The sequence below is a fragment of the Antechinus flavipes genome, chromosome 5 (genome assembly GCF_016432865.1).
Source record: "Antechinus flavipes isolate AdamAnt ecotype Samford, QLD, Australia chromosome 5, AdamAnt_v2, whole genome shotgun sequence".
Lineage (NCBI taxonomy): Eukaryota > Metazoa > Chordata > Mammalia > Dasyuromorphia > Dasyuridae > Antechinus > Antechinus flavipes.
The window spans coordinates 199,395,233-199,421,953 of NC_067402.1; the positions used below are offsets into that span (position 1 = coordinate 199,395,233).

General features: G+C 34.6%; 1 protein-coding gene across 1 annotated transcript in view; it reads left to right on the forward strand.

Moving 5' to 3' along the window:
* Positions 1 to 18,424: 18,424 nt before the first annotated feature.
* Positions 18,425 to 26,721, forward strand: part of BCL2L13 (BCL2 like 13) — a 65,599-nt gene continuing 57,302 nt past the window's right edge. Inside the window, exon 1 of the mRNA XM_051961756.1 lies at positions 18,425 to 19,073. The gene's annotated coding sequence lies outside the window, so the exon portion shown is untranslated. The remainder of the gene's footprint in view (positions 19,074 to 26,721) is intronic.

The window sequence follows — 26,721 nt, forward strand, 5'->3', positions numbered from 1 at the left end:
GCTAGCTAAGAGAGTAATGGATTAGTGGAATAGGTTAGGTTCCCAAGACACAATAGTCATTAACTATACTAATTGAGTGTTTGATAAACCCAAAGACCCCACTTCTGGGATGAGAACTCATTATTTGATAAAAGTTATTGGGAAAATTGGAAATTAGTGTGGCAGAAACCAGTCAAACTGGTCTAATCTCTACCCCGTTCTTGTTCTGCCATTCTGTTTTCAAGTCTTTGCACAAGGCAAAACCTGAAGTGAGTATCTGCTTAAAAATCTCTTGGTTCAAGGCCTAATTAGGGTGTCACCTCTTATAGATGCCAAACTCTTTCTTACGCCTACTTTCTAAGTTTAAAGTTATCTTTCTCATCTAAAATTAGTCATAGTATATTTCCTGGACTGTCTCTCCTTTGTTACCCTATCTCCCAGAAACCAAAATATTCAAATCTGTGCTGTACTTAACTTTACCGTAATTCAGTATTTCCTCATGTCCAACATATTCCCAAATATTAATAGCATTTATATATATATGTATATATATATATAAATATTGAAAACTATAATGCAAGAAAATTGTAAGCATTGCTTTAAAGTAAATAATCTTATGAACTAAAATAAAAAATGAAACTAAAATATACTTGTCAAAACAAATATTAATTAATAACAGTCTAAATTAATAAATTATAGTTCAATTCATTTCCAGATCACCTATGGGGAAAAATACTCTATACATAAATATCCCAGTTTTGACATTTTATGTTGATTGTATAAGCACTGTAGGAGGCTGATTATATAAATAATGTAGTAGGCTTTGGTGAGATATGTATTCTAAGTGAACATAGTAAAGAGTTAAATAGGTAGAAACCAGAAAAAAAAACAACAACATGTAAAATAGGGGAAGGAAAAAAAATTCAGAAAAAAAAGTTGCAAAAAATAGACATATTGAAGTCATCTAGATTTTTTTTTGACTGTTACCTACGCCAGGACTTAAATTTTTTTCTACTAGCAACTCTTTTTCACCTGAGAAATGTTTATGGAACCCTGAGTGACTAAGTATGTAAAATAGGTATACAAATCAAACATTAACTGATAATAAATCATAAAAAATTTTATTTTAAGACAATTCTTTGGTAAACATATAATGTTGCTATTTTTATTAAAGCAAATTAATATTTTATTAAGCAAATTTCCAAACTAATGAGATGGATATATTTATTTGTTCATAAAGAATTAAATCTTGATTTCAAGGGAATTAATGAAAAAAATTCAAATGAAGCTACCCTAGCTATACCAGATCTAAAACTGTATTATAAAGAAGTGGTCATCAAAACTATTTGGTACTAGCTAAGAGAGTAATGGATTAGTGGAATAGGTTAGGCTCCCAAGACACAATAGTCATTAACTATACTAATTTAATGTTTGATAAACCCAAAGTCCCCACTTCTGGGATGAGAACTCATTATCTGATAAAAGTTATTGGGAAAATTGGAAATTAGTGTGGCAGAAACTAGGAATTGACCCAAGATACCAAGATAAGATCAAAATGGGTTCATGATTTAGACATAAAGAACAGTATTATAAACAAATTAGAAGAAGAAAGATAGTCTATCTCTCAGATCTGTGGAGAAGGAAGGAATTTGTGGCCAAAGAAAAACTAGAGTACATTATGGAATGCAAAATGAATGATTTTTATTATATTACCTTTAAAATGATTTTGCACAAACAAAAACAATGTAGATAAGATTAGAAGAGAAGCAATAAACTGGCAAAAAAAAAAAATTACATCCAAAGGATTCCTGATAAAGGCCTCATTTTTCGATTACATCAAATTAAAAAGCCTTTGTACAAATAAAACTAATGCAAACAAGATTAGAAGGGAAGCAACAAACTGGGAAAACATTTTCACAGTTAAAGGTTCTGATAAAGGCCTCATTTCCAAAATATATAGAGAACTGACTCAAATTTATAAGAAATCAAGCCATTCTCCAATTGATAAATGGTCAAAGGATATGAACAGACAATTTTCAGAGGATGAGATTGAAACTATTACCACTCATATGAAAGAGTGTTCCAAATCATTATTGATCAGAGAAATGCAAATTAAGACAACTCTGAGATACCACTACACACCTGTCAGATTGGCTAAGATGACAGGAAAAAATAATGATGAATGTTGGAGGGGATGCGGGAAAACTGGGACACTAATGCATTGTTGGTGGAGTTGTGAACGAATCCAACCATTCTGGAGAGCAATCTGGAATTATGCCCAAAAAATTATCAAAATGTGCATATCCTTTGATCCAGCAGTGTTTCTATTGGGCTTATATCCCAAAGAAATACTAAAGAAGGGAAAGGGACCTGTATGTGCCAAAATGTTTGTAGCAGCCCTGTTTGTAGTGGCTAGAAACTGGAAAATGAATGGATGCCCATCAATTGGAGAATGGCTGGGTAAATTGTGGTATATGAATGTTATGGAATATTATTGTTCTGTAAGAAATGACCAGCAGGATGAATACAGAGAGGCTTGGAGAGACCTTCATGAACTGATGCTAAGTGAAATGAGCAGAACCAGGAGATCATTATACACTTCGACAACGATATTGTATGAGGACATATTTTGATGGAAGTGGATTTCTTTGACAAAGAGACCTGAGTTTCAATTGATAAATGATGGACAAAAGCAGCTACACCCAAAGAAAGAACACTGGGAAACGAATGTGAACTATCTGCATTTTTGTTTTTCTTCCCGGATTATTTATACCTTCTGAATCCAATTCTCCCTACGCAACAAGAGAACTGTTCGGTTCTGCAAACATATATTGTATCTAGGATATACTGCAACATATCCAACATATAAAGGACTGCTTGCCATCTAGGGGAGGGGGTGGAGGGAGGGAGGGGAAAAAAATCGGAACAGAAATGAGTGTCAATATAATGTAATTATTAAATAAAAAAACTTAAAAAAAAAAAAAAAGAAAATATATAGAGAATTGACTCAAATTTATAAGAAAAGAAGCCATTTTCCAATTTAAAAATGGTCAAAGGATATGAAGAGGCAATTTTCAGATGAAGAAATTGAAACCATTTCTAGTCATAGGAAAAGATGCTGTAAATCACTATTGATCAGAGAAATGCAAATTAAGACAACTCTGATTATTACACTTCTCTCAGATTAACTCAGGTGACAGAAAAAAATAATGATGAATGTTGAAGGGGATGTGAGAAAATTGGGATACTGATTCAACCATTCTGGAGAGCAATTTGAAACTATGCCCAAAGGGTTATCAAACTGTTATATTCTCTGATCCAGCAGTGTCTCTACTGGGCCTCTATCCCAAAGGTATCATAAAAAAGGGGAAAGGACCTACTTGTGCAAAAATGTTTGTAGTAGCCCTTTTTGTAGTGGCAAGAAACTGGAAATTGAGTAGCTGCCCATCAGATGGAGAGTGGCAGAATAAGTTATGTAATATGAATATTATGTAATATTATCATTCTATAAGAAATGATGAGCAGGCTGATTTCAGAGAGACCTGAAGAGACATACATGAACTAATGCTAAGTGAAGTGAGTAGAACCAGAAGAACATTGTGCACAGTAACAGCAAGATTATATGGTGATCAGTTCTGACAGATGTGGCTCTTTTCAACAGCAAGGTGACTTAGACCAGTTTTAATGATCTTGTGATAAAGAGAGCCATCTGCACCCAAAGAGAGGATTGTGGGGACTGAGTATGGATCATAACATAATAGTTTCACCTTTTTCATTGTTCTTTGCTTGCATTTTGTTTTTTTTTTCTCATTTTTTCTCTTTTTGATCTGATTTTTCTTGTGCAGCATGATAATTATGGAAATATGTATAGAAGAATTGCACATGTTTAATATATTGGATTATTTTCCATCTAGAGAAGGGGGTCTAGGGGTGGGGGTGGGGGGAAAGAAGAGAGAAAAAAATTTGGAACACAAGGTTATGCAAAGATAAATGTTGAAAATTATCTATGCATATGTTTTGACAATAAAAAGCTTTGATAAAAAAAAAGAATTAAATCTTGGTGGAATATTTGTTACCTTTTATTGTCAAATTTTTTTGTGACCTCCACATTCAATTGAGTGAACCCAAATGGGTTTAAGAAGCTTTGACCTAAGCAACCTTTGGGTTGATGCAGCACTCAGCATTTGGGGATGAAAGTGGAAAGCAAGAAAAGAGATCATTCCTCTTTTGACCAGATAAAGTCCTCTGATTTTGAGGAGGCTATTGTAGGGATTAGGCAGCGGCATGGAAAGTCTATCTGATGATTGGAAGAGTGATTAGACCTTATTTGACATCTGTATCTTTACCAACTCAAGTAAGCCCTCTTTTAATGTACCCTTCTTTATTTGTATTATGTCAACCTTTTTCATTACATTGATGCTTGAGGTTAAGGTGGCTTCCTCAGTCTCCAAAAATGAGTGGTTAACAACTTTTAAAAAACAATTTATGTTTTTGTTGTTTTATATTTATGTATATATAATACAACAATTATTCAAATTTAATACATCCACATACATAGAACAGAAAAAGAAAAAAATATGAATCTATTACATAAATTGTTTCTTTAAAATAATATAACATGTTAATTTCAAAGCCATCCTTTTTGTGCATGTTACCTTGCATGTTACCTTCTGAACTTTTTTGTGTTTTCTGTCAAATAAAAAAAATACTATAATCTCTTTTCTTTTCTTCTGTTATTTTAGCATTACTGTCACTGGTCTTGCTTGTCTTTCCAAATTCCCTCTCTCAAATTAAAAAAAACAAAAAATGCAAAAAACTCCCATGTAACAAATGAGCAAAATAAAAATGTTTATCTCAATCTGCACTTTGATTCCTTTTCTTCTTTCTTTGATCTTTTTGTATCATAGATCTAGTAGTAGTATTTTTTGGGCCAAAGGGTATGTACAGTAAAGTGCTTTGGGGGCATAATTTCAAATTGCTTTCCAGAATGGTTGGACTTAACAACTCTACCAAAGTACATTAAATAAAGTACCTGTTTTCTTATGTTCTCTTCAGGATTTGTCATTTTCAGTTTTTGTCACTTTAACCAATCCAATAGATGTGAGATGGTACTTCTGGTTATTTTAATTTTTATTTCTCCAATTACTTGTGATTTAGAGCACTATTTCATATGGTTAGTGATAGCTTGAATTTTTTCTTTTGAAAAATATTTATTAATATCCTTTGGTCATTTGTCAGTTGGAAAATAGCTCTTATTCTTTTTTTTTTTTTTTTTTTTTTTTGCTGAGGCAATTGGGGTTAAGTGATTTGCCCAGAGTCACACAACAAGGAAGTGTTAAGTGTTTGAGGCCAGATTTGAACTTATGTCCTCCTGACTTCAGGGCTGGTACTTTGTCCATTGCACCATCTAGCTGCCCCAATAGTTTTTATCCTTATAAGTTTAATTTAGTGATGTACAGTGAAATGAAAACTTTATCAGAGAAACTTGCTACAAAGTTTCCCCATCCCAATTTTCAGCTTCTATTAAAATTTTAACTGTACTAGTTTTGTTTATGTAAAAAAAAAACCTTTTAAATTTTATGTAATTAAAATTATTCATTTTATTTCCTATGGATCTCTTTTTTTTCTTGTTTGATCATACACTTTCCCCCAGCATAGATCTGACAAAGTAATTTCTTCTGTGCTCCTCTAATTTACTCATAATGACACTCTTTTATGTTGAATTCATGTACTCATTATGAGCTTATCTTGGCTTATGGAATGAGATGTTAGCCCATACTTAATCCTGTTAGACAGGTTTTGGGTTTTGTTTTGTTTTTACTTTTTAATTAAATTTTCTTTTATTTTCAGATCAACATTCTCTACCTTTTAGTCCCATTCCCCTTAATTCCCCTTCCCCTCCACTAATAAGATAAGAATAAAATTCCCACTACAAGTATGTATGATCAAGCAAAGTACATTTCTGCTTTATCTTATGTCTCAATCTGCATTTGGACCCTGAAATGGGGTAGCATTTTTCTTCTTGAGTCTTCTAGAATTGCAGTTAATCAAAGTTCCTAAATTTTTCAAAGTTAATTACCTTTATAATATTGCTGTTATTGTGTAAATTTTTCTCCTGATTCTACTCACTTGATACAAGTCCTCCCAGTTTTTGCCATAACTATGCCATTTCTTATATTACAGTAGTATCTCATCACATGCATGTGCTATAACTTGTTCAACCATTTCCCAGTTGATGGGTATCTCTGTTTCCAATTCTTTCTATCAGACAGTTTTCCCAAAACTCTTTTGTTGAGTAGTAAATTTTCATTCCCAATAGTTGCCATCTTTGTTTACCAAAAACTAGATTATTGTGCTCATTTGCTTCTGTGCCCCCATAATTTGCAGCAAAAAGTCCTTCTATAAATACATTTGTACAGGTGCTTTTTTCCCCTTTAATCTCTTTGATGTATATGCCCAGCTGCAGTATTAATGGATTGATTTGGTCACTTTTGGGGTATAGCTTCAAATTACTCTCTGGGATCTCTGAACTAATTCAGAGCTTTACTGATATTTTGCCTGTCCTCCTACATGCCATCTATGATTGTCATTTTCCCTTTTGTCATCTCTGCCAAGCTGATGTGAGGTAAAAGATCAGTTATTTTAATTTGCATTCATTTTCTTATTAATGATTTGGAGCATTTTAAAAAATATGACTGTTGACAACTTAGATTTCTTCCTCTGAGGCAATCAGATGGTACAATGGATAGAGAACCAGTCCTGGTATTAGGAGAATTTAAGTTCAAATCAGGCTTCAGACACTTACTAGGCCTCCAAGTAGGAAGGGCCTCCTTACTTGGCCTCCAAGAAAAAAGAAAACTTATTGTTCATATTCTTTGACAACTAATCTATTAGGAATTGCTTCCTTTCTGATTTTTACTAGACTGAATCCATTTGTACAAACACTTTTCAGTTTTACATAATCAAAAATGACAATTTTATTTTCTTCATTATCTTCATTCTTTAGCATGTGAGTTCCTTAACTGCAGGGACTGTTTCTTTTTGCTTATATTTATACCCCCAGCACTTAATAGAGTACTTGGCCCGTAGTCAAATCTTGTCTCAAATGATATTCTTATTTCATGGTTATTATTTCTGAACTTGTCATTTATCCCAATAAAGCAAGTGACAAAAAGTCTATATAAATTAACTCTATTAGATTGTAGAATCATTAAAAACTGGTCAATGTACAATCTTTGTGTATCTAGTATTTAGTATAGTATTTCCCATATATTAAAAAAATTAAATATTTATGTGTCCACTAAGAGCAAAACACTAGATACCAAACAAAAACAAAAACAAAAACAAAAAAACCTCAATAGTTTCTCCCATCAAGAAGGTTACATTCTATCAGAACCTAATATACAGTTACCTGCCAACAAAACTGATAACACAAAAGATATAGATTAACGTTCATTCTTTTTTTTTTTTTAAACGTAAGTTCAACTTTATTTCAGGAGTTAAATGAATCTGCACTTTGTTTTCCTATGTCTGTTTGTGGAGTTTTTTCCCTTGCATTTTATGCAGGGATAAATCTTGTCCATTTTCATTTTATATCTCTTGTATTATTAAAGTCAGTCAGATTCCTTCTAACAACATTAAGAGATACTTTTAAATTAACTATAGTGTCAGTACATTTCACTTCCTTGTCTAACATCCTTCAATAAATAAGAATTTATATTAAGCATTAACTATTTTTTTCAACGTTAAAAGTATATCTTAAATACTATACATGTGTACATACTTATGCAGTTCTCTTGTTGCACAAGAGAAATTGGATTTAGAAAGGTAAAAATAATCTGGGAAGAAAAACAAAAACGCAAGCAATCCACACTCATTTCTCAGTGTTCTTTCGCTGGGTGTAGCTGGTTCTATTCATCAATAATCAATTGGAAATGAATTAGATCCTCTCATTGCCAAAGGTAGCCACTTCCATCAGAATTGATCCTCATACAATATCGTTGTCGAAGTGTATAATGATTTCCTGGTTCTGCTCATTTCACTTAGCATCAGTTCATGTAAGTCTCTCTAGGCCTTTCTGAAATCATCCTGCTGGTTATTTCTTACAGAACAATAATATTCCATAACATTCATATACCATAATTTACTTAGCCATTCTCCAAATGATGGGCATCCATTCAATTTCCAGTTTCCAACCACTACAAAAACATTTTTGTACATGTGGGTCCCTTTCCCTTCTTTAATATCTTTTTGGAATATAAGCCCAGTAGTAATATTGCTGGATCAAAGGGTATGCACAGTTTGATAACTTTTTGAGCATAATTCTAAATTGCTCTCCACAATGGTTGGATATGTTCACAATTCTATCAACAATGCATCAGTGTCCCAGTTTTCTCACATCCCCTCCAACATACGTCATTATTTTTTCCTGTCATCTTAGCCAATCTGACAGGTGTGTAGTGGTATCTCAGAATTGTCTTAATTTGCATTTCTCTGATCAATAATGATTTGGAACATCTTTTCATATGAGTAGAAATAGTTTAAATTCATCATTTGAAAATTGTTCATATCCTTTGTTTGTTGTTCTTTCTTGAAGAGGTGAATTGGATTTAAGTGAGGCAGAGATGCACAAAATCATTAGCCTCATTCTTTCTCCCAGAGTCATTGTAGTCCAGTGGCAGGACAAAAGTCAGGATGACTGAGGATGGTCAGGGATGCAATGGATGATTTCGGTACCTCTATTGTCTGATCAAGCTCTAAGCACTCCACAGTACCTGCTTCAGTCACTTTCATGGCTATTGGAACTAATTGTTCTCATCCACCAATTCCACTGGGGAAGCCTTCACATGCTTAGGGTAGACATCCCCTTAACTCACACAGATATTTGAGGCCTATTGGTTACTTTCACCCTGGCTTAGCCCATTTGTTGAATTGATTTTACTGGGATTTGGCTGTAGCCACACGGGTTTAATAGCCTTGAAAAGTCCTCCTTGAATACACATATACCTCATTTTCAAAGATATAAAATGATCAAAATAAATATAGGCTTAAAAAACAAGACAAAATAGGGTGAAACCAAGATGATAGCAAAAAAACAGGACTGCCAGAACTCTCCCAAATACCCCTCCAAACAAATTCTGGAATGGCAGTGCCCACAAACATATGAGGTAAAACAGTTGTTCAGACCAAAACAACTTATGTCAGCAGGAAAAGTGTTTTGTACTGGGGTGAGAGTGGAATATAGTTCAGTGCAAGCTTAAGCCTTGGCAAGCTTGCAGCAGCCCCTGAGGGCAACTGAATCAGCAGTTCCAGGACAGAAAACAATACTTGTTTTTCATAGAGCAGAGCAACCAGAGCACAGGTCAGGAGAGTAATAGATACACTTCTCCTTAGATCATACTACCTTGGAAGGACAGAAAACTTACAGATCCTTAGAACTAGTTCTGAAAACAGCTACACAAAAAAGCTGAAGCTGGAGACAGTGCCCCTCCAACCTGGAGGCAAAGCCCAATTTTAACGTAAAATTAAAAGACAAAAAAGTATACTAGAAAAATGAACAAACAACCAAAAAAGAATCTGACCATAGAAAGTTACTATGATGACAGGGAACTAAAAACACAAACTCAAAAGAAGACAATAAAGTCAAAATTGCTACATCCAAAGCCTCAAAGAAAAATCTGAATTTATCTTAGACTCCAAAAAAAAAGAATTCCAAAAAGAGGTCAAAATGAATTTTAAAAATCAAATAAGAGAGGTAGGAAAAAATTGGGAAAAATAAATGAGTGATGCAAGAAAATGCTGAAAAAAAGAGAATCATCAATTTGGTAAACACAAACACCCACACAAATACATGCATACTCACAACTAAAAAAAAATAACCCTTCAAAAATTAGAATAGGTCAAATGATAGAAGAGGTATGTTGAAAAAAATAATTCCTTAAAAAGTAGAATTGGCCACATGGAAAAAATGTACAAAAATCCACTGAAAAAAATAATTCTTTAAAAAATAGAATTGGTAAAATCATCTATAGTCATATAAAAATGGTCTAAAGCACTACTGATTAGAGAAATGCAAATTAAAACAACTGAAATACCACCTCATACCTCTTAGATTGGCTAAAATGACAGGAAAAGATAACGATAAATGTTGGAAGGAATGTGAAAAAAAATTGGGATACCAATTCATTGTTGGTGGATTGTGAACTGAACTAGGCCATTCTGGAGAGCAATTTGGAGCTATTACCAAAAAGCCATAAAATTGTGTATACCCTTTGATCTAGCACTGCCATTATTGGGTCTGTATCCCAAAGACTTCATAAAAGAGGGGAAAGAACCCACATGTGCCAAAATGTTTGTAAAGAGCTCTTTTGTGATGGCAAAGAATTAGAAAATTAGTAGATACCCGGCAATTGAGGAATGGCTGAATAAGTTATGGGTATATGAATATAATGGAATACTATTATAAGAAATGATGATTTCACACTATTGATCAAATGGAATTAAAATTAAGTCAACTCTTAGATACCACTACATATCTCTGAGATTGGCTTATATGAGAAGAAAAGTTAATGATGAATATTGATGTGGGATGTGGAAAAACTGGGACACTAATACATTGTTGGTGGAACTGTGAATGGATCCAGCCATTCTGGAGAGTAATTTGAAACTATGCTCATACCCTTTGATTGGAGAGGATGTGAGAAAACAAAGACACTAATACATTGGTGAACTTTCCTAACAAAACTGAATATAATCTTGGGGGGAAATGGATATTTAATGAAATAGAAATTCTTAATTAAAGGATCAGAGCTAAATAAACAATTTGGGTTCTGAATACAAGACTCAAGGGAAACATAAAAAAGTAAAAAAGAAATAGAGAAAACAAAAAGATACTATAAGCTAAACTGTTTACATTTCTAAATGGCAAGGTAATATTCTTAGAAAATTATTATAAGAACAATAAGAAGAATTACACATACAATTATACATGGAGGGTATGGATATAAGATGACTTTGAAGGGATGATACCCATTTGCCCAAACCAAACAAAATAAAAGTATGAGAAAGAAGATTGCATTGGAAGAGAGAGGTGAAAGAATAGTAAATTATCCTACATAAAAGAACTATTATAGTGGAGGGAAGATGGGGTAAAGGACAAAGCTTAATTCTTACTGTCATAAGAATTAGCTCAAAGAAAGAATAACATACACACTTAGTTGGACACAGAAATCTCTTACTTATAAAGAAGTAAAAAGGGACAGTAATAATAGAAGGTGAGGGAAGGAACTGATAAAAGGAAGGGCAGGTTGGAGGAGATGGTGATCAGAAGTAAAATACTTGTGAGAGAAAAAGTAGGGAAGGGAAGAAAGAGTGATAAACAAGGAGAAAGTAGTATGGCAAGAAAAGCACAGTTTGTTGTCATTACAGTAAATGTGAATGGGTTGAACTCACCAAAATAGAAGTGGAAAGCAGGTAGATTAAAAATCAGAATCCTACAATATGTTGTTTACAAGAAAAACATTTGAAGCAGAGAGAGACATACAGAGAAAGATAAGGGGCTGGAGGTGAAGTTATTATGCTTCAGCTGAAGCAAAGAAAGCAGGAGTAGCAATCATGATCTTACACAAAGCAAAAATAAAAATAGATCTAATTGAAAGAGATAAAGAAACCATAACTTGAGAGACTTACATGAACTGATGCTACATGAAATGAGCAGAACAGGAGATCATTATACATGGCAACAACAAGACTATACTATGATCAGTTCTGATGGACAGGACTCTCAACAATGAGAAAATTCAAACCAGTTCCAATTGTTCAGTTATGAAGAGAGCCATCTACACCCACAGAGAGCACTGTAGGAACTAAGTGTGGACCACAATATAACAGTCTCACTCTTTCTGTTATTATTTGCTTGCATTTTGTTTTCTTTCTCAGTTTTTTTTTCCCTTCTTAATCCGAGTTTTCTTGTGCAGCAAGATAACTATATAAATATGTGTGTATATATGTATATATATATTTATATCTATACACATATATATGTATATTGGATTTAACATATATTTTAATATACTTAATATGTATTGGACTACCTGCCATCTAGGGAAGGGGGGGACAGAAGGAGGGGATAATTTGGAACAGAAGGTTTTGCAAGGGTCAATGTTGAAAAATTACCATGCATATGTTTTGTAAATAAAAAGCTTTAATAAAATAAAATAAAGAAGAAACTATAACTTATTGAAAGATACCATAGACAATGAAGTAATATCAGTACTAAACATATATGCACTAAATAGTACAGTATCTAAAGTTTTAAAGTAAATTGAATGAATTACAGGAGGAAACAGACAGTAAAACTAAAGTAGAAGGGGAAGAACCTTTACTTTCTCCTCTCAAAACTAGACAAATCTAACCACAAAATAAATAAGGAATAAGTTAAGGAGAGGAACAAAATTCTAGAAAAGTTAGATATATGTACTTTCTATCTTCACAGTATCTTTGCTCTAATAAAATCTTTCTCCTTACTAAATCTAGCTAACTCTGGTTAGTCAGCTAAACTCCATTATGCATCTAACCTGCTAGTCAATGGCATGCTTAGGCTATATGGTATTCCTTTTTCTTTTCTTTTTTTTTTTTTATTATAGCTTTTAATTTACAAGATATATGCATGGGTAATTTTTCAGTATTGACAATTGCACAACCTTTTGTTCCAATTTTTCCTCTCCTTCCCCCCACCTCCTCCCCCAGATGGCAGGTAGACCAAAACATGTTAAATATGTTAAAGTATAAGTTAAATACAATATATGTATATATGTCCAAACAGTTATTTTGCTGCACAAGAAGTGTTGGACTTTGAAATAGTGTACAATTAGCCTGTGAAGGAAATCAAAAATGCAGGTAGACAAAAACAGAGAGATTGGGAATTCTATGTAGTGGTTCACACTCATTTCCCAGAGTTCTTTCACTGGGTGTAGCTGGTTTAATTCATTACTGCTCTTTTGGAACTGATTTGGTTCATCTCATTGTTGAAGAGGATCATGTGCATCAGAATTGATCATCATAAACGTTTGTTGTTGAAGTATATAATGATCTCCTGGTCCTGCTCATTTCACTCATCATCAGTTCATGTAAGTCTCTCCAGGTATATGGTGTATTCCTTTAATGGATTCTTCCAAATTCCTTTCCTTTCTAACTATATACTCTCCCAACTCTATTTCATATTTGCCACTTTTGGTGTCTATTTTATCTCTTATTTTGTCTGTTAACTCTTCTGCTAAATAAGCTTTTCTTTTGGAAAAGTTAGATATGATAAATCTCTGGAGAAAATTGAATGGGAATAGAAAGGAATTTATCTTTTTTTTTCAGTAGTACATGGCATCTATATAAAAACTAATCCTGTATTAAGAGATTATAAATCATACAATCAAATGCAGGAAAGCAGAAATAGTAAGTGCATCCTTTTCAGATCATAATGCAGTAAAAATTACATTCAATGATGGACAGTGAAAAGATAGATTAAAGATAATTGGAAATTAAATAATTTAATCCTTAAAACACATGGGTCAAAGAACAAATCATAGAAAAAATAATTTCATTAAAGATAATGACAACAATGAGACAATATAGCAAAATTTGTGGATGTAGCCAAAATGTTACTTAGGGGAAAATTTATACTTTATACTAATAAAATAGAGAAAGAGCATATCAATGAATTGGGCATGCAATTTTTAAAAATACAAAAAGAACAAATTAAAAATCCACAATTAAACAGCAAATTGGAAATTAAAATCAAGGGTGTCATTAATAAAACTGAAATTAAGAAAACCATTGAACTAATAATAGTAAAAGCTAGTTTTATAAAAAAACAATAAAATAGATAAAACATTGATTAATTTGATTTTTAAAAAGAAAACTCAATTATTAGTATCAAAAATGAAGGATAAATTCCTCAATAATGAAGAGAAAATTAAAACAATTAGTAGGAACTATGTTGCCCAATTGTAATTATGAAAAAATGTTTTAAATCACTACTGATTAGAAAAATAAAAATTAATACAACTCTAAGGTTTTATCTCAAACCTAAAAGATTGGCTAATTGAAGAGGATTTCAGAATTGATCTAATCATTCTTGAGAGCAATTATGGACTATATCAAAAGAGTTAAAAAACCGTGCATGCTCTTTGATCCACTGCTAGGTCTATATTCCAAATACACACACACACACACACACACACACACACAGAATTTATTTATATAAAAATATTTATAGTAACTCTTTTTGCGGTAGCTAAGAATTAGAAATCCAAAAGATGCCCAGCTGTTGGGGAATGGCTAAACAAGTTATAGTATATGATTGTGAAGGAATATTATTATGGTATAAGAAAAGACAGGGAGAATGATTTCAGAAAAACCTGGAAAGAGTTACATAGAAAAGGTCTTTAAAATTTGGAAATATGTTTAAAATGATTGTATATATATAACCTATATTAGATTGCTTGCTGTCTTGGGGAGGGTGGAGGTAAAGGAAGGAGGGAGAAAAAAAATTGGAACACGAGATTTTGCAAAGGCAAGTGTTGAAAATTATCTATGCATGTGATGACCACGTTAGCACCCTGGATACTTTAGAATCAGCCAGAGTCAGGATAAGCAAAAGACCTTGATCTTTATTCTTGGTCTTTAGAGGTAGGATTGACTTGGATGGAAGCAGAATCTCCATGAACTTCCTTGTTTGTCTCCCGCCCAGAAGTGACTCTGGCTAGTCTTACTCCACCCCCTAGTCCCTCCTACAATTCTCCATATACATCAATAATCAAGCCAGCACAGAATGGTGGGAAGGGCCATTTTCCAAGCATATGCTTATAGAGTATTGTCCAATCGGTAATTAGCCTTAAGTGCTTGGTTGTCTGACCTCAGTGCATGGACTCAAGAGTTTTAGCCCTTTATATATGCATATGTTTTGAAAATAAAAAAGCTTTAATTAAAAAAAAAGGAAAAATATTTTCAGTTCCAAATTTTTTTCTTCCTCCCTTTTCCCTACTCCCTCTCCTAGATGGCAAGTAATCCAATACGTTAAACACATGCAATTCTTCTATACATATTTCCACAATTATCATGCTGCACAAGAAAAATCAGCTCAAAAAGGAAAATGATAAAACAAAATGCAAGCAAACAACAACAAAAAAGGGAAAATACTATGTTGTGATCCACACTCAGTCCCCACATTCCTCTCTCTTCATCACAAGACTATTGGAACTGGCCTGAATCACCTTGCTATTGAAAAGAGCCATGTCCATCAGAATTGATTATTGTATAATTTTGTTGTTGCTGTGTACAATGATCTCCTGGTTCTACTCACTTCACTCAGCATCAATTCATGTAAATCTCACAAAGCCTTTCTAATATCATTGCTTATAGAACAATAATATTACATTACATTCATATGCCATAACTTATTCAGCCACTCTCCAACTGATGGGCATCCACTCAGTTTCCAGTTCCTTGCCACTACAAAAAGGACTGCTATAAATATTTTTTGTACATGTGGATTCTTTGCCCTTTTTATGATCTCTTTGGAATACAGCCCCAATAGAGACACTGCTGCATCAAAGGATACAAACATTTTGATAGTCTTTTGGACATAGTAGAACTGAAAATCTTACAAAAATGAATGTTGAAAACTATCTTTAAATATAAGTGGAAACATAAAACAGTATTGAAGAGAGAGAGAGAGAGAAAGAGAGAGAGAGAGAGAGAGAGAGAGAGAGAGAGAGAGAGACAGAGAGAATAGGTGAAAGAGGAGTGTGTTACACCAGATGGGAGAGCAATATACTTCTGTGCTATATCTTCTTACTAAATATCCCTTTGTAAAAGCTAACTGATGTTTAGTGATGATATCCATGAGATTTCAAATGATTAAATGACTGGAATTCTAATTCCTGCTTTCAGCAATTTTGAGTAGATAATTTAACTGGTGATTGAAATGAGATTAATTCATTGGAATAGGAGCTCTAGCTCAAAGAATTAGAAGAACCTCACTGCCCCTTTGAAGTACACCTAAAAATCTGACGGAAGAGATGTAATTAGTTTTGTTTTGAAGATCCGACCTACTAATGTGAGCTGGAGTTGATATAAATATCTCTAAGTCTTTATAGACATAAAGATAATTTTTAAAACAGAAATTTAAAAGATTTTGCACAAATAGAATGGTTTCTTAAGGTGGAATTTTCGAAGAGTTGAAGGAAGCTAGAGGTGAAGGAAGAAGAGCATGTAAAGCATGGAGGACAAGGGAAACTGGACCCATGATTCTGATTAAGCCTTTGAGTAGTAAATGTGATGCAGTTCAATGTACACCATGTTGATGAATATAATAATAATATTATTATAATATAAAGTAATATATAATAATAAAAGTAATAATAATAAGAAAGCATTTAACCCTAGAAAGACCAGGCAATTTGTGAAGAACTTTTATAATTTTACTATAACTTAATTACTAGGGGCAGCTAGTGGTACAATGGATATCAGGCCTGGAGTCAGGAAGACTCATCTCCTTGAGTTCAAATACAGCCTGAGACTCTTACTAGCTGTATAACTCTGGACAAATCACATAATCCTATTTGCCTCAGTCTCCTCATCTGTAAAATGAGCTGGAGAAGGTAACAGCAAATCACGGCAATATTTCTGCCAAGATAACCCAATGGGGACACTGCTGAAGAACAATTATGTCTCTTTATGTGTGCAAATGCATTTTAAATATGAATATTTACAAACAGAATTTCTAATTTTACTTTGAAATAAACAATTTCACTGCCTTAAGGTATTCTTTTTTTTGTTGTTGTTGTTTGTTTCCAAAATTCATTTTTTGAAGATTTTGTATTCTAAATTTTTCTCTGCCCCTCTTTTAAGTTCCCCTTTCTGAAGACAGCAAGTAACATAAGCAGATGTTTTTGAGATAAATATTTTCATCCTATTTACATTTTCTTTGCCTTTTTTTAGGTCCTGGATTAACTACAACAATTTAATGAGTCAACTCAGTTTGGTCTTTTAATCCTTGTCTTGAATTCTGCTCCTTAATATTAACTATATGACTGAACTATATAGCAAACTGCTAGGTGAAGGTGGGAGAATGACCTAAACTAGAATAGTAATCAACTTGAGCCAGAGTCTAATACAACCAGTAAGGGTCAGAAGCAGGAATTGAACCTGGAATTCCAGGCATCGGGGCTGGCTGTTTCTCTGTAACATACTAGCCCTGAACTGGAAAAACTGCTGCTAGCTTCAAACCCTTTTGACAAAATGACCTCACCTACTCCCTAATGACACAGTCCTACACACCTTGAAGCTTGTATTAAATAGTAACCTCTGCTCCGCTTCTGATCTAATTAGGGTCAAAGATAATTAGGAGACAACCTGTTTTCCAGACCTGAGGCTGAGCAAGCAAGCTGTGCCCTGAGCTTGGCATAATAATTTGCACTCACCCTCTGCAAGATTTCCACCTTAATAAAACCCCAGAATTGGGAATTATAATTTTAACTATTTTGCCCTATTTCCTAAGGGCTCTTAACCTGAGAACTGGAACTGAAGTAGACTAGAAACTCATCATTCACATCTCCCCGGCACTTTGAATAATACCTGTCCTTGTAACTGCTAAGTGAATTGACCTTAAGACAAAGAAAAGATAAGATGACAACTTTTATTTCAAGAATATCTGTTAATGAACTTAAAGTCAAGGAAAAAGAAATAGGATGATAAAATTTTTTCGAAGAAAAACAGAATATCTGTCTATATTTGCCTTTGTAGATGAAGAAACTGAATAAAATAGGATTAAGGTTCTTGCCCAGAGTCTGAGACTGTATTTGAACTCGAGGTTTTTTCAGCATGAAAATGACAAAAAATAAAAAGGCAGGACCCAACACAGTCATTCTTATGTCTTGAGTCAAGTTTCCACGGCAAGCCCATAGGTGTAGGCATTTTTGAGACAACTGGGTCCTGTGAATAGTCTCCAAGTTATTTGAATCCTTGAGCCTTGTGACTGTCTCACTTAATGGTCGTCTAGAGCCAGTTTAATATGAGTGTAGCTTTGAGGCCGAAAACCCAACCCTTGCCACAAATGAGCAAACCCTCCTCAGGAGGTCTTCCGCTTGCAAGCACAAATTAAACTTCTGTTTGATTTCTGACTGTCTTGTTTCTAGTCTGCTCTGTTCCGCTCTGGCCATGCACAGGCCAGAGACCAATTCCATCCCGCTGACTAGGGATGAGGGTCATAAAAGACATGAAATGTCATTTATACTTCTGATTGCAGGGGGGGTGGGGGAGGTGTCTTTTACAGAAGCCATAACTGGAACTAACTAGCGGAGGTCCCTTCTTCCCCACTAGCATTCCTATTCTCTCTCTCTCTCTCTCTCTCTCTCTCTCTCTCTCTCTCTCTCTCTCTCTCTCTCTCTTTTTTTTTTTTTTTTTGGTCTTTCCCTCTCTCTTTTTTTTTTAATATTTTATTTTATTTTATAATAACTTCATATTGACAGAACCCATGCCAGGGTAATTTTTTACATTATCCCTTGCACTCGCTTCTGTTCCGATTTTTCCCCTCCCTCCCTCCATCCCCTCCCCTAGACGGCAAGCAGTCCTATATATGTTAGATATGTTGCAGTATATCCTAGATACAATATATGTTTAGCATTCCTATTCTCGAAGAGCCCAGAGCACGAAATGCCGCTGACTCTGCAAACAATTTCCAGTAAGAGTCAGCGCCAGATTCCTCTCGCATTCATTTCCCCGGAAGTCTCTCCTTCATTACGAGAGAGAGGTTCTATTTACTTCCGGTCTTCCTTCTCCTCCTCCTTCTTGAACCCTCCCCTTCCCTGACCGCCTTGCGCGGCGGTGACGTAATCACGCACGGGTGACCTCCGCCTCCATCATGGTCGCGGCAGTAGATTAGGGTCGTGGGTCGGGCCAGTTGTTTCCTCTGCTGAGGGATTGTGCCGAGGACCCGCTGTCGCTGCCGCTGCCGCCGCCGCCGCCGCCGCCTCTCCCTCCTCTTCCTCCTCCTCCTTCTCCTCCTCCTTCTTCTCTTCCTCCCCCGGAGCCAGGGCCAGGTGAACAGGGGACGGGGTCCGGGCAGCCAGGGCCGGGCCGGGCCAGCCGAGGAGGCGAGGGCTGGGGTTGGGAGCTCGGGTGCTCTAGCTCGGCTTCTCCTTCCCAGCCCCCTCCCGGGTGGCTTTTGTGCTCTCAGCTCCCCTCCCCAGGGCCGCTTGGGGTGAAAACACACCGGCCCCTGGCCTCGAGCCTCGCCGGGGCCCCTCCCTCTCCAGTGACAACTTTTGCACTGGAAGGAGTGGGGACGGTTCCATTGCAGGTCCGGAACTTGAGGCTTGCATGTAGTTGAAGACCAGACAGCAGATAAATAATAACTCTTTTGCGTGAGAGTGATTACCAGTAATAACTATTGCCTAGTCATGTCTGGGCTACTAGTTAATGTGACTCTGGGTTAATCAAGTCTGAAATTGGGGGTCGAACCTAAACCTTTCCCTGTCAAAGATTTTGTGAGGATCAAATGGGATGGTATTCGCAAAGCGCTTTGCAGTCGCTATTTATCCAAAGCGATAGTTCCACTCTCCCTATTTAGACTTTTAAAACAGAACTGGTTCTTTATGTTTTTATGTTGGGATCTTTTCAACAAAATGGGGAAAAAAAACAACTGGTTGAAAAAAAAGTTGTTAGTTTCCACTGGTTACTTGGAAGAAAATTTTAGAACCAGATGTCAAGGCCAGTATTATCTCTTGCCTAACTTAATTTATAACTTTGGATAAGTAGACACTTCTCGTATTTTTTTTTTTTTTTTTTTTTTTAATCTCCAGAGAATTGAGCAAGTACTTATCTTCTGGTGATATTCGGTGCTTGTGAAATGTTCACAAGTCCTTGGGTAAAATGTGCTTTGTGTATCTTGAGTATTTGAAGCATTGTGAAATGATCTTTACTTAGCAATAGGAAGCTGAAGGGAATGGAATCAGAAATTACCTCGCTATAGGTCCTGCTCTTTAATCTTTCAATCCAGAGTTATGTAGGAATAGTTTAAAAGATTGAAGCTAATTATTATATATTTTTCATACATTTATTAATGTTGCAGGTATATTTGGTACCAAGAATTTATAATTTTAAAGACAACTCTTACTTTCATCACCCTTTTACCATAGATTTTTACCTTTTTTTTCTTTTTAAACCCTTCTTCCCAATTACCCACACTGAGTTTTGTTTTGCCTATGACTAATCCCTCTTTTACCCTTTACCTATTCTCAGTCCTGTTGAATTGATTATATTTTTACACCAAACTCTGTGTGCATATTCTACCCTATTCTACTATATTTGACCAGTTTTAGATGAGTGAGTTTCAGTAATATGACTTCTTCACTCCCTTCTATTGTTGATTTCTTTTGCACACTGACCATGTTCATGATTCAGAGTGACACTCTTATTTGTTGGGCTAGTTGTAGGGGGAGTTATTCCATTTTTCAGGTAGACAACATGCATAATAGATATGGCCCAGAAGCCTTATGAACACCTGGTTTGGAACAAGATGAGGTAAAGCTCACTAGCCTCCCAGAACCCAGCTTCCCAGGGCTTAGTTACAGCTGAAATACAGTTAAGAAAAATGAAAGAAGGGGAGCTTGTGTAATATGTTGGAAGATACTAACCCTAATTCTTTCCCATTTTGAAGGATGCCTTAGATCACATTTAGTAGATTATGTAAGCTAGAAGTTAATATTTATTAGAAAATTCAGTTAACAAGTAGTTATTGAGTATCTGTGTTAGTAAACCTTCAGAGCCAGAGGTTCTTAACCTGGAGTCTCTTAACTTATTTAAATATTTTGATAATTATTTAAATATAATTGATAGCTGTTGTAATCCAATGATTTTTATTTTATTGGCTGCTGTGTCTATGATCTTAAAAAAGGTAAGAACCCCTGCTTCTAATAAAAGCCTTTTTTTAGTTGGAAAGATTTTTGACTAATTGCTCAGCCAAGTAAAGTGGTTGCCATATAGCCTTTTACACATTTCATTTAATTTCAGAGGGCTGTACTGAAGGTAAGAGGAACTGTGGAACTGTGGAAGGAGAGGGTTTAATGGATAGAGATACTTTCTCCTGTAAGGTAGAAGAGATCTTCAAAAATACTTTCTATGCAAATCACTTAAGCTTTGAGTGCCTCTGGCCCTTTTCTGACTGTTAATTAGGGTGGCTTATCTACTCTAGTAGGAGTTTCCTTCTGGGGATACCTACTCTGTCTTTTTGGCAAAGATAGTGAAGTGGTTTGCCATTTCCTTCTTCAGCTCATTAGATTCTAATTTTAAGAGAATTTTAATTTTAAAATTATTTAAATTTATTTTCCTCTTTTGATATCACTTTAACTAGCTTCCCTTTCCCTTTGACCAATTCTTCCTTCTTGCCCTCAAATAAGTCTCCTTATGAAGCAAATAAGCATAATCATACAAAACAAGTCCATACATTCAGTTAAATCTAAATATTTAGATCTTATAGTGTCCTTGTAGTCAGTTTTCTCTAGATCAAGAGTTATAAAGCCTCAGTGGGCCTTTTTAATCAGGAAAATGATCTCAGGAATCCAAGTGATTTGAATAAGGTTAGGGTAGCAGGTCTGACGTTCAAGTTTAGATCTTTTATTCTAAATCCAATGCTCTTTCTATTATGCAGTTGATAGAAAGACTAAGAGTCAAATCTTTCAAATGCTCACAAGCTGTGTGATAGGAGGCAAATCATTTAGCTCTCCCCACTTCCCTCCTTAGTAAAATGGGGATAATGGCACTTATATCCCTAGACTGTCGTGAGGGTCAAATTAGTTAACATGTAAAGTACTTTGTATACCTGATGTCATCTTACAAATACTATTTTTGCAAAATTGTTTTTTTAAGATGTTATGCAAATGAAAGTAATATTTAGTCTTAATGTAACAAGTAAAAGTGGCTTAAAAGAAGCCATTAGATATTAGTTGGTTAGTACATTGTTTTAAAATTAAGTATGCAAATTTAAGGGCGCTATCTCCTGAATTGTCTTGCATATTCCCCATGTTTGTGTTGTCTTTTCATCATTGCTTGATGAATAATAATTACTGATCATTTTTGAATTCCAAATTAAGCTCAATTCAGATATACCCTTTCTTATGAAGCCTTTCAAATTCGATTGTTCCCTTTTCTCTTTCTAAAGGTCCAATCTCATATCATGAACAGCCCAGTAGTGAACATTTCACACAAGATAACCTATACCCATCTCAAGTCCTTTTCTTCCGAACTTCCATAGTACTGTCATCCTTTTTATGCAGATTTGTAACCTCTGTGTTAACTCCTTATTTTTCTTCATAGCACATATCCAAGTTGTCATATCTTGACATTTGCATTTACTACATTCTTTGCATTCTTTTCCCCACCCTTTTCCCCACAAATATAATCAGTAGTTTGGATCAAAGCTCCTCTTTTTACCTGTACTATTATATTATCTTCCTAATTGTTCTCTCTGGCAAAAATCTCGATGCAAATCAGTCAATCCTTCACAAAGCTTCAGAAGTGATTTTTCTAGAATACAATTCCAGTATATTATTTTAAATATAATTTGATATAATTTAAAAATATAAACTGCTCTTTTTGACATCAGTGTCTCTTACTTTATTTTCAGTTTTTTAATACATTATTCCTCTATTGTTTAGCCATGATGGCAGACATTATTTTTCCCACAAAACCTTTTACCCTCTATCTGTGTATCTTTGTATTGGCTAGCTCCCATGCCTTGGATGCCTTCTGTCCTCACCTCGTTCTTTCCTTGGCTTTCTTCAAGACAGTATTTGTCATCTTTGTCCTTCATTTTCAGAGGACTGATGGTATCACGGGGTGATATCTTGACTAGTGTGTGTGAATTGGATTTGAGTGAGGCAGATTTGCACAAAGTTGATAATTTGACTCTTCCTGAGTGGTTGAAATCCAGTGGCAAGACAAAAGTCAGGAGTGGCAGTGCGTTGGTTCAGCTGCGTTGATGGCATTTGGAACAAATTGTTCTCATCTGCCCATTCTGCTAGGGAAAGTCTTCATATGCTTCACATGCAGAGTGATTTGAGGTGTGTTGGTTATTCAGTCTGGCTTAGCCGGTCTGCCAAGATGGTTTTAGTAGGTGTGGCCACTGAGCATGCTGTAGCTTGTTGAATCCACAGGTGATGGCTGAGTGAATTTGAACATCAAAGGTGGATAAGAATCTTTGAAAGGGGTTTGGCAGCCCCTCACATCAGGGATGCTAGTCCTCCCTGACCACCATTATACTCCATGAATATGTTTCCCTTTAGAACTAAATTTCTTAAGGGTAGGAACTTTCATTTTTTTGTCCTAGTACCTTCAGTACTTAGCATATACTGTAATAAGTACTTAATAAATGCTTTTTAAATGGCTGATATCTAATGGGGGGAGAATAGATACAGTATGTCTGTATGATGGTTTGGTGGGGTTTTCTCTCTCTCTTTTTTTTTTTTAAAGAAAATTTTGTATTATTTTCAATCAGCAAAAATTTTACCTTCTCAACTACCCTAACTCATCTTTTCTGCCTTGAAGATGAAAAAACCTCCCAAATTTTCTGTTAAAAATATGTCAAGTCAAGCAAAATCAATTTCCACATTGGCCATGTCCAGAGGCCATGACTCTATATAGTGTGCATATAAATGTGTTGTGTGCATGTACACACACACATCTATCTATAATATTATAGATCCCTTTCAGGTAGGTAGCATGTTATTATTAGTCCTCTGGAATTATGGTTTGTCATTACTGCTGATCAGAATTAGGGCAATTTTGTTGTTGTACAAACTGATCTGCTTCTGTTCACTTCATTTTGCATCAGTTCTTATAAGTCTTTTCAGACTTTCCTTCATCATTTCACATACCACAAGACTATTCCATCACATTTATATACTAAAATTTGTTTAGTCATTCTCCATTTGATGCTCACTCTCTCAAATTCCCATTCTATGCCATCTCAAAAGAAGTTGTAAATAGTTGTGAATATCTTTAGAGTTTGTTTTGCTTAAAAACAATCCCTCCCTTAACTTATGTTTTATCTAGCTCTACCCTTTTCCATGTTTCTTTAGCCATTCTAGTAGGTATATTTGTGTACATGTGTATGTATTCTTCCCTCCTTTGTTCAGAGGAGAGTAAAGTTCAAGTATTTTTTCCATTCTTTCTTTGTTTTATAGAATTCTACTCATATACCCTGATTATGTGGGATAACTTTCCACTTTCCACCTCCTTAATAAATTCTTCCCCCCTTCATCCATTCTATTGTTCTTTTAAGATCATCAGAACATAATTGAACTACTCTTAGGCATTTTGTCTAATTAGGTTTTCTTTATGATGATAGGGTTCAGAGGGGACATATCAATCATCTCATATTTGAATGTCAATAATTGATCTTCTTTGATTATTTATTCTTGTTTATCTTTTTGTGTTTCTGTTTCTCTTGTGTTTGAACTTCAAAGTGTCTGTGGAACTTTCATCTTTTCAGAAGTCCTTTATTTTATTAAAGGTTCATTTTTTCACCTATAAAATTATACTTAAAATTTGTTTTGTTAATTATACTTTATTTCTAATTCTTTATCCCTTGTTTTCTGGAATGTTACATTCCAAACTCTTCTCCATTATAGAGATGGCTGGTAAATTGTGTGTAATTTTGACTATGACTCCTCCTTATGGCTGTTTGTCATATTTTTTTGCTTTTCCCTGGAAACGCTGGAATTTGGTTATAATGTTCCTGGGAGTTTTCATTTGGGGGATTTCTTTCAGAAAATGACTGCTAGATTCTATTTTCACTTTGCGCTTTAAAGATTTCTTGAAATATGATTTATAGGCCCTTTTTTAGTTATAGCATTTAGGTTGTCTAATGATTCCTAAATTTTCTCTCTCCTTGGTTTGTTTTCCAGGTCAGTTGTTATTCTTTAACTTTTTATTTATTTAATTTTACTATGAAATGTCTTAAAATTTCTTTAATTTTTTTGAACTTTTGATTGGTTTTAATGTATCTTATCTTATAGAATTGTTGATTTCTATTTGGTCCATTCCAATTTTCATTTTTTTATTCATCCATTTAATTTATGCACAGTTTTAGTTTTTTCGGATGTAGTTTCAGAATACCTGTTTTCCCACAGTCCTTCAAGCATCTATTTTAATTTTCAGAAAGTTTGTTTGTTCAGGGTTTGTAACCTCCTTTTTTGTTATTTAAAAATTTTTTTTTAATCTTTATTTTTTTCTGGTTATGTATGTTAATTCATTTTTTAAAAAGACACCTTTTTTAATAAATCATGTTGGGAGAGAAAAATCAGAACAAAGGGAAAAACCATGAGAGAAAAAGAAATGATAGAAAAAAAAAGTGAATATAACATATGTTGATTTATATTGTCTCCATAGTTCTCTCTCTGGATGCAGATGACATTTTCTATCCAAAGTTTAGTGGATTGCCTTGGATCACTGAACCACTGAGAAGAATTCAAGTCATTCATAGTTGATCATCACACAATCTTGCTGTGACTGTACAACGTATTTTGCTTGTTTCACTCAGCATTACTTTGTGTAAATCTTTCCAGGTCTTTCTAAAATGAGTTTGTTCATTATTTTTTTTTTTAGAACAATAAAATTCCATTGCTTTCATATATTGTAACTTATTCAGCCATTCCCCAATTGATGGGTACCTACTCATTTTCCAATTCTTTGCTACTACAAAAAGAGCCACCACAAACATTTTTGTACATGTGGGTCCCTTTCCCTTCCTTGTGATCTTTGGGATAGTGATATTGTAATGGCATTGCACAGTTTGTATTGATATTGTAAAGGCTATGCACAGTTTGATAGTCCTTTAGGCACAGTTCCAAATTGCTTTCCTGAATGGATGGATCATTTCGCCACTCCACCAACAATGCATTAGTATCCCTGTTTTTCCACATCCCCTCCAGAATTTATCATTATCTTTTCCCGTCATTTTATCCAATCTGAGAGGTATGACTGGGGTTTGTACCTTTTGTGCCAAGCTAATAATTGTGTCTCCAATTCTTCCATAGTTTTAATTTCTTTTCCAGTTTTCCTGTAGTGTTCTTATTAAAAAAAATATTTTTTAATACTTTAAAAACTCTTTTTATAATTCTTGCTTCATCTCTTACAATTTTAGTTGAATTTTTGCCCAAACTATGGGAATTGGTTATGGGTGAATTTTTTTGGGTTTTTTTGCTGAGGCAGTTGGGGTTAAGTGACTTGCTCAGGGTTACACAGCTAGGAGGTATTAAGATGGTTGTTTTTTAGACATTTCTTATATATATTTGAGTCATTCTCTTGGGGTTGTTCTCCATAATGGCTCCTTATGATGGACTTTATTTTTTTCTTGTTTACTCTTTGTTTCAGCTTCTTTACTTTAAACTTGATGTTGGTGCTGATCCCCTAATACTTCCTTGAGGGAAATTGAATGCTCCTCCTATTGCTCTTTTCTTGGCATATTGAGTGTTGTGTTGTTGTAAGATCTCAAGGACAACTTAGGCATGCAAGCTTTCCCTTCTCATCAGATAGTCGGATCCAGGGTGAAGTTTGAGTGTAGCCCATTTAATCTGAACTCTGGAAGTTCTTGACCTGGAATTAGGTCTGACCAACAATACAAAATACATACATATTGTGTATGTGTGTGTGGCAGTTGGGGTTAAGTGATATACACACATAGTGTGT